Source organism: Quercus suber, unplaced genomic scaffold (assembly GCF_002906115.3).
Source record: "Quercus suber isolate HL8 unplaced genomic scaffold, Cork oak 2.0 scaffold_285, whole genome shotgun sequence".
Lineage (NCBI taxonomy): Eukaryota > Viridiplantae > Streptophyta > Magnoliopsida > Fagales > Fagaceae > Quercus > Quercus suber.
The window spans coordinates 784,617-794,265 of NW_027069741.1; the positions used below are offsets into that span (position 1 = coordinate 784,617).

The 9,649-nt window shown below is 33.6% G+C and overlaps 1 non-coding gene across 1 annotated transcript in view; it reads right to left on the reverse strand.

Moving 5' to 3' along the window:
* Positions 1–7,765: 7,765 nt before the first annotated feature.
* Positions 7,766–9,649, reverse strand: part of LOC112010696 (uncharacterized) — a 3,346-nt gene continuing 1,462 nt past the window's right edge. The window contains exons 2-3 of the transcript XR_010632416.1: positions 7,953–8,015; positions 7,766–7,827 (exon numbers count right to left, since the gene is read on the reverse strand). This is a non-coding gene — a transcript (uncharacterized LOC112010696). The remainder of the gene's footprint in view (positions 7,828–7,952; positions 8,016–9,649) is intronic.

A 9,649-nucleotide genomic window follows, 5' to 3' on the forward strand; every position in this document is an offset into this window, starting at 1 on the left:
TAAATAAATTCATAGTTTTATCCACCATGAATATGAGAGAAGGGAGCTCCACCTCTATATACTCTAAGAATGCCTAATGATTTTCATTTTCAAGACTTAGAGTCTGTTTGGATTGAGGGGTGAGGGAGAGGAAGTGGAGAGTAGTAGAGTAGAGTTCGTTAGAAATAGGCTAGTTTCCTGCCAACTCTACTCTATTCTCTACTCCCCTTCAATCCAAACGGGCCATTAGTGCTTCCAAAAAAAGAGGTGCAATTCAAACAAGAGCCTATTGTCATTAAAGTTCTTCTATTTTGGTAGATATGTAGGATTATTAACTAGTTATAAAGGTGAATTTAATACTCACCACCTAGCTAGGGTGAATTGCCCAAAAGTAAAAAGTTTCTCACATAATTTGGTTAAGGATTAGAGCACTCACATTTAGCTCAAATGTTTAGCTAAAATAATTACTAAACTCACCCAAAAAACTTTGCATCAACCTCGATAAGCAGTTGAATTAAAATAATTTATGTATAATAACTCAATCCATGAATCAAGTTACTCTAACTCAATAACTAATTCTTCAATACTCAAGCTTCAATTTGGTCCTTCAAGTTGACATAGTGAAATTGGGGAAGGATAAAGTAATATATATATATATATATATATTTGGGGAAAGAAAAAAAAATATTTAGGGTTAGTAACATATTACCTACTTGCATTTAAACCGAATTCACTTTGTCTACTCATGATTTGAAAATTATCACATTACCCACCCAATATTGACTCTGTTATGCAGCTATTACTCACCTCATCGATTTCCCCATTAAAAATATAATAAAACATAGAAATCAAGATTTTTTTTTTTTAAAAAATGATATTTGTAAAAATTGTGATGCTTTGGCTCAAAAACACTTTTCCTCTTCACAAGAATGTTCTTGAGACAATCAATCTAAACCAAAATCCATTCAACCCAATCCATCCAAATGTTACCAAAAAATCATCAAGCAGCCCATTTGCATTTGGCTTTAAATCCAACCTTCAAACACATTCCCACAAACTTAGAGAAAAGGAAAATAATTAAATAAAATCTCTATGCTCATTGGTCCTTTGCCTCCACTGCATCACAACTATAACCAATCATAACTAGGGGCGGCTCCACTTAGAGCCCAGGGGGTTCAAATGAACCCCTTGAATTGAACCAAAAAATTATTATTGTAATATTTTTTATTTTATTTTTCCTGTTTTGACACTTAAAATAAAAACTTGAACACCCTAACCTTAAGCCTAACTGAAATAAACTTAAATATAATCATTTTAACAATATCTTAACCTTTTTAAACACAAAGAAAAATCTCAATAACAAATCAATTTGATTTAAAATTTGGGAAAAATAATTTTAATTAGCCCAACAACAAAAGTAGATTTGCTAAATCTTAAACCTTAGAAAAAGCTCATTTAGATCTTAAGAAATATTAAATAAATCAATCAAATGGGAAATAAGTGGATGAATGATTGCTTGACTATGTACATTGAAATAGATATAGCTAGTAGGATTGATAATGAAGATATCATGCAACAATTTCAAAATATGAAACATCATGGAAGGCAATTGTAAAACTTTATGTATTAAGATTTTTTTTTTTTTTTTTTGGTGATGTCAATATATTTAAATTATCTTTTGTTTAAAATTTTGTATAATTTATGTTTCATATATTGAACCCCCCCAAGAAAATAATCCTAGAGCCGCCACTGATCATAACCCTAATCTCCACTATGTTCTCTCTCTCTCAAGGCCAAACCTATAATTTCACACGGAGTTAGCCGAGCCCAAAAGCTTGAAGAACCTTTGGACCCACTACTAGCAGTGCCTTCATCGCCAAGCTCTAGCACCTCCTATCTGTCACCTCCTCAAAGTCAATGGGTTGGTTTGCTTGGGTGGTTTTAAGAACTTGAGCTTTTGAAGCTTTAACCTACCAAGCTCACCAATTCCGCACCAAGACAACTCATCGAGCTAGGTTCACCCTAAAACCCACCGAACCCTATGATTGGTGTTGGGATTGTGAAGAAGAAGGGAAATTCTATGAAAGGTGTAGATGAAGTTGGTGCATGGGTGGTCATCGACGGTGTTGTGAAATGGGATGGAGAGCTTCTCAAAGGATTTGGCAAATTGCGAAGAGTGGTGGATTTGAAGATTTGGTTTAAGGATTTAGAGGTTAGAGAAATGTTCGCTACTTCTTTTGGGGTTAGCCATTGGAGGATTAGCTCAAATCATTGGAGGAAAACCCTAGTTGGGTTATTAGCCTCTTTTTGTTGTTGAATCTATGCCCTTTTTGTTTTGTTTTTTTTGTGTGTGTTTTAATCTTTTTGTTTAAATATTTTTTAATCTTAAATAACAATATTTAAAAAAATTTGAAAAATGTTTTTTTAATATAAATATTCTTTTAGATCTTAATTTTTATGTTTTCATTTTTTTTTTAATGTTTTTAACAATGAAAGTGATGTGGTGGATAACAGTTGAATATTGAAGCCAATCTTAGGTGGGTAAAGTGACAATTTTCAAATCACAAACCACAGTATGTAAAGTGAATTCGAGTCCAATCACAAGTAAGCAATCAATAATTATTCCTAATTTTTAAATGGAATAGTGATAGAATGTTGAGACTAATGAATTGTCTGTGAATAGTTCATTAGCTAAACTAAGAGCAATTACGTTAGTTGGGGCATAATTGTGCAAAATGGAAAAAGTGGCTAATTTTACACAATTTGAACAAAAAAATACCTACACCAGCTTGTGCATAATTGTGCATTTATGCACAATTGTACAATAACCGTGCATATATGCACGGTTACTGTAGCATGTGTATTTATTATTTTATTAATTTCAGTTCGCTCCTTATTTTTTCTCTCTTCTCCGTGCACAACGAACTTAGCCTCTCATCTTTTTTTCCTCAGATGCACACAAACTCACCCACACACAAACACTTCCACAGAGACAAATCAACACAAAAACACACCCACACAAACAAATCAACACAGAAACACACCCAACACAAACAAATCCACACAGACAAACCAACAGAGAGATAGATCGGTGCTTGACTAGAACTGGTGGGCTTGGTAGTCGGAGAGTTCTTTTTCTGATTATTGTATATGTTTGTTGTGGTTCTTTGTAGTTGTTGATGGCCAGCGATCTGGTCGATGGGTCGAGAAAAAGTTCCGCCGGCGTGGCGAGTGATCTGGGTCAATGGGTCGATGGGTGAAGAAGTCTAGTCGGGGTGGTTCGTGGATCGGCCAGTTGGGTTGGTAGTTTTTGAGAAAGAATGAGAGGTTCGTGGATCGGTCGGTTGGGTTGGTAGTTTTTGAGTGGTGAAGAAGTCTGGCCAGCGTGGTTCTAAGATCGGCTGGTTGGGTTGGTAGTTTTTGAGAAAGAATGAGAAAATGTAGAAAAGAGAGAGAGGGTGAGGTGATCTGTTTCAGAAATGGGTATAGAGAGAGCGAACTAAATCAGAAAAATGGAGAGAGAGAGAGAGAGAGAGAGAGAGAGAGAGAGAGAGAGAGAGCGCGTATGGTAGTTGAGAGAAATAATAAAAAAATTGAGAAGAATGAATATTTTATTGAAATATCTTGTAAAATAGATAAATTGATGTGAATATTTTGTAAAAATGATGGTGTAAAATAAAAAAGTAAGTTTTAAGTGTAAAATAGACAGAATTTTATGCACAAGCTGATGTAATTGCTCTAACAAAAATGAAAATTTTAGACTAAATTTAGCTAAAAATACATTGAGATTGATGTAAGTACTCTTAAATCCTAAGTTCACTCAAGATGCCCCATGCTAAATAGACCCCTTATACATTGGTTCAATGGACACAACCTCCACCTCCACCCCCCCCCCCCCCCTCCCCCTCGGCCGATGCCCCGACTCTCCCCTTTTTTTTTTTTTGGCCTATCAGAAAGTTAATTCACTCATGGTGTGTGTGTTGGGGGGGGGGGGGGAGGATGTGACCTATTTTAGAGAACTTAACTTGACAAAAATACTCCTCACATTTAAAAAAAAAAAATACCCACCCTAAAGAAAAACAAATCAGATTTGCGATGAGCAAATTTAAGAGATTTGCTATTTTTTCTAGAGAGTTTCATTTAAAGAATAATATGTTCATTAGCATTGTGCTGAAAAATCTGTGAAGATCAAAGGGCCTTAGTTTGCTGCAACAGTGTCTCGTCCTTGTTTCTTGGAAAGGTCATTAATCCGAAGTAGTACTTGTCTGTATGGTGGGTTTAAGTTTGGGTTTAGACAGGGCTCCAGGAATTTTTTTCAAAGTGATCCTTAAGAAGCTTAAATTACACAATGTAATAATAAAAGAAATTCATATATTGACAACAACAACAACAATAACAACAACCAAAAAACAAGTAAATACGTAAAGTTTTACAATTATTAATTAGTTGTTTAGTAGTTTCATTATTTTTCTTTGCCTAACATAATTTTTTTTTTTTTTTTTTTGTCTTTTATAATGTCTTACTCACTAACTTTTAATGCCTCCATTACCCCAATCCAAATAGCCAATGCCATGGCTGGCCCCATCCTCCCCACTCAAGAGACAAGAGCTAGCAGCAACCAATTAACACAATTTAACAATTACATTACATACAGACTATACAATCATACACTTACATAAAACATTAACGAAATATAAAACATATGTTAGGACATATGTAGAACTTGTTAAAACATATATCATATAAAATTGGCTAATCTTTTAACAAAACGCACTCTACTTATAATTTGGTAAATCTATGATGTGTTTAATACTTCAAGGAACAAGAGTTCAAGTCTAGTATTGAACTCATACAAGTTTGTCCAAGAATCAAGTAAAAAAGTGTTGTTCATTAAAACTCAACAGATGTATCCATCGAGATTTAATATGTGATTCTCAACAGAAACTGTATCTATTAAGAATTACGAAATTTAGATTTCTAGATCTGTTTTTCACATATATCCAATCTATTTGTATAGGGTTTCTTTTCTCACAACCCTAGACATATATAAGGATTATTTTAAGGGCCGTCAAAGGTGATGCAGCTTTATGCAAAGTGATTATTCATTCAAATTTTGACTGAAGACAATTTGCTCTAGTTCATCTTTCTTTTGAAGAAGATGCTACGTTTGTGCGCCGAGAGTTTTGTAACTAAGGAGCTTATTAATTTTCATCGTGTGAATGAACTGAAGAACTTTGCAGTCAACATCTTTCTCAAGTTAGTGTGTTAGTCACATACTGGAATTTGTGCAAAAGAGTTAGTCACGTACTTGGATATGTGCATCAATTAGTTAGTCACATACTGGGAGTCGTGCATTGAAAGGAGAGATTGTCACTACATTACAATTCCAATTGAGTATTGGGGTAAAAGTTCAACTATAGGTTGGTATAAGGTACTGAGATTCCTTTACTTGTAACCGCATGCTTTGATAATAGTGAATTCTCGAGAGTTGTGACCTTAAATTCACCCAATGGAGTTTTGCCTTTGCGGTTTTTCCCATTCGTAAACAAATCACTCGTGTCAAATTTATTTTCCGTTGCATTTAACTTAGTTGGTGATTTGTTTGTACTATCATGCTTATTGCATGTAATTGAATCTAATTAATTAACTTGACTAATTAATTGATTGATTTACCAAATGAGTCAATATATTATTGGCCTATCAACATACACAAAACGACAAACTCACAAACCAATAAAGTCAAATAAAGGCAATTAGGCAAAGCTATTCAATTGATTCAATTCCAAAGAGATTCAAAGAACTAGATTTTTTAGTTTCAAAGAGAGAGAGAGAGAGAGAGAGCATTGCTTCCAAAGCAGAGATGACATAGAGAAAAAGAGAGAGAATTGAAATACCTTGATAGGCTGCACTGCTGCACGTTGAGAACTTAGAACTGCATAGGCTAGCTGGGTTACCTTCAGTGCTGCTCTGGGCCAACCGATCTCGTTGTCACCATCGCCGATGCGCTCTAGGATTAGGGCTGCAACAAGCAGCACGTTGAGGTCAGTGACTGTTGAAGACTGAGGTTCTTATTTCCCTTTAGGTTAGGAATTATTTTGGTTTAAAATTTGATTCAATTGGCAGGGCGAATTGATGAGTATTTAGCTTATAAAAATTTAATTATTATTATTTTTGTTCATTTAAAAATCTGTCTGAGTATTAAGTGAGGGAGGATTGATCTTGGGCTTTTTTCCCTAAGGTCTTTATTGGGCATTTGGGCTTGCTATTATTATAAAAGAAAATTTACAAATTTTATTCAAAAGAATTTTTTGGGCTTTTTCCTTTTGCTTGAAAGGCCCCAATCTATTGTTAAGTGGACCAAACTATGGACCAAAGCTTAATTCCATTGAGCATAAAAAAAACTCAGGGTGGTCACAAATATTTTTTTTAAGGGTAGACAAGTATAAAATTTTAAATTAGGCCCTCAGAGCTAGGCAGAATTATTGTTGTGAAAATGCGTAAGCAAAAGTCGGCAGATCCAATTTTCGTTCTCATTTGTTGGTTTAAAAAAAAAAAAAAAAAAAAGGAATCTAAAAGAAATTAACTGACAACAGATGATGAATATGTACCGTGGATTTTATGTTTAGGTGATGTATCTTTGAGATCAAAGTTGAATTTTGATCATTATACTGGTTTTATATTGGGGTAAATTGTGTTTGAGATCAAATTTTAAATCTGTTGCCCATCAGCTTTTCGTAAAAATCAAAATACATGAATAGATTATTGTTGTATATATCGCCTCTTTGTTTGATATTTTTTAGTGAGTTTGTTCTCAGAAGACTGGGAAGTCTTCCAGGCATGGCATCCTCCCATCCTGGCTCAACGCCTAGATGGGAATTTTTCTTCTGATTGTGATTTTCATTTAGACATTGAAAGATAAAACATTGAAGTTAAGTTGTGTTTGGTTGTCAAGAAAAATGTGAGAAAATTCTAAGAAAACTCATTTGAACATAGCAAACTTTGAAGAAGAAATCAAGAAATGAAATTGAGGGAGATGATCTGAATTTTACACACTTGCAGGATATTTTTGCCATAATATTCAAACATTGCTTCGAATTTTTTATTTGGCAAGTTATAAATGTATCCAATAGGTCTTGAATCCATGAACTCACCATCCACCTAACTCTTGAAAAGGAGGAGTTGCCAGAAATTGAGATTTGGCACCATACGTCGGGGGCCAACCACAAATATATGAACCACTGCTCAAGCATCATTCTAAATAATATTTTTCACAGTATGTACAACAAGGGTAAAGAAGGAAGTTCACGAAATCAATCCCATAAAGGTGCAAGAGATGTGTTTGCATTATTTTTTTTTTTAATTAAAATAAATAAATAATAAAAGATCTAAACTACATTTACATATTCAAATTTGTAAATCCAAAACATAACCAGCTTGTTTAGGCATTTTGTAAAATAGAATTCACATTCATCATTGTGAACTTTGCCTTCTGTGTAAGTTACACCATTAAGTACACAATATCACAACCAACAACAAAATATAATTGGGAGCAAGCAAAGCAACTCATGCATAAATCAATTCTAATTATGTCCGCTCGAAGTCAGAAGACAAAACATATCAAAGTAACTTAATGAATTAACTCGGGCTAGAGCATATCAAAGTAACTTAATGAATTGACCCGAGCCTGAGGCAGCTGATTTCTGAGCAATACTTTATGGTATTAGAGGAAACTAAAAGATCAGAGTTTATCATGTAGATATGCTGAGATAAATATAGCCAAGGCACAGAGAGAAAGACCTAACAAGGGGCCTGCAGGAGTTAACTTACGTGTAGCTGCCAATCGTATAGCTGAGAACATAAAAATGAAGCGAGATAGAGCAGGCTTCAAGTCAGTCCAGGAAGAAATGCAGAGACATTTTAATGCCAATACATAAGAGGGAAAACTCAAAAACATGAACATTGAAAAGGCGTACCAAATACAGAAGAGAAAAGGAACGAAGATCCAAACCCAACAGCATCACCGATAGCTTTTGTATCTGGTACTTGCATAAGAACGTAAGCCTATTGGGAATTGCATAAAAAAGTAAGGCTATCAGGAATTGCAAATATTCTGCATAAGAACACTGAACTGTTCGTAGTGGGGAGCTGGGGGGATACTGTACTTGTAAAGTTCTTATTTGGAAACAATTTCTCCAAAGATTATTCAGATTATTTTTTTCATTTTCAGCTTGTTTATGAATAAAATTAACGAAACCCCCACCCCCAACCCTCCCCCCCCAAATAGAATTCTATAAAAAAGCTCCACTCATTGGCATCTGAAAATGTAAAATGTATTTTTCTCTATTTTGGATAACTCTATAGAAAGAAAAAAGAAAAAAAAAACAAAAAAAAAAAAACACCACAAAAAAAAAAAACACAAAAAAAACCAAAAAAAAAAAAAAACTCAAAAACATATGTCCCACATCCAGTGATGTATTATTGTTTAAATTTTACCATTGCTATAGTTATCTAACTATACATGGCCATTGTATAAACATCTAAAAATTAAATGTGCATATTTTATTCTAGACAAAGTTTGTTTACAAACTTAATTGTAGCCTAAGATTACAACTCTCACTAAAAAAATTTAACATACCTATATATTTTGAAAATTTAACCGTTGTATTGCGTGTTCTTTATATTCTTAACACACTTATCAATTTTCTTGTCAATCGAATGTTTTTTACTATTCGATTCATAAACCTATATGCATAATTTTAGAGTATAAAAACTTAAAATTTAAACATTTGATTGATAACATAACTATTGATTTTTTATTTTCTAGAATTTTTGCAAGTATGGAAGATATAAGAATAAAATGCAATCCAATGGTAAATTTGTTAAAATTTACATTTATTAAAAAAACATTGAGTGGATTTGTAGTTTTAGCCAGCTACAACCAAATTGGTAATCAAACTGTATCCTTTAATTCCACCCACATCTCTCTTCAATTATTTTACTCTCAAAAACTCAATGCAAATCTCTCTCTTTGTATGTGTGTGTGGTCATAGAGAAATCTCTCTTTATAGCACTTTGGACAAGGGAAGTGGGTGATTACTTTGGGCTTATCCTTGTGGACTTGAGACAAGAAAATGACAATGCTCATTGAAGACTATAATCTCTCTCTCTCTCTCTCTCTCTCTCTCTCTCTCTTTCTCTCTCTCTTTGTGGTTGACAAAGAAATCTCTCTCTATAGCACCTTGGCCGAAGGAAGTGGGTGACCAATTTGGGCTTACCTTGTGGATTTGAGACATGAAGACGGCAACGCTCATCAAAGACTAAAATCTCTCTCTCTCTCTCTCTCTCTCTCTCTAAGCTTATCATTGATATCGATATCATATTTTGTTCTTATTGAATGTTAGATTAACCAATTTTATGGTTCAATGTCAAAATAACCAAAATTTTGTATGTTGACTCGACTTTAACCTAAATGACCAAAGAAAGTCAAAATTTCAACAAACCACCTAATTTTATCATTTCATATCAAAATGCATATTTTTTTACACTTTTCACAAGTTTGGGCTAGCTAAGTTGGAATGCAGTGAAATGAGTTTTTATTTGGTTGTTTCTATTATTTTATTGGAATGATTTTTTTTTTTTTTTTGATCGGTTGAATGAAAAAAAAAAAAAA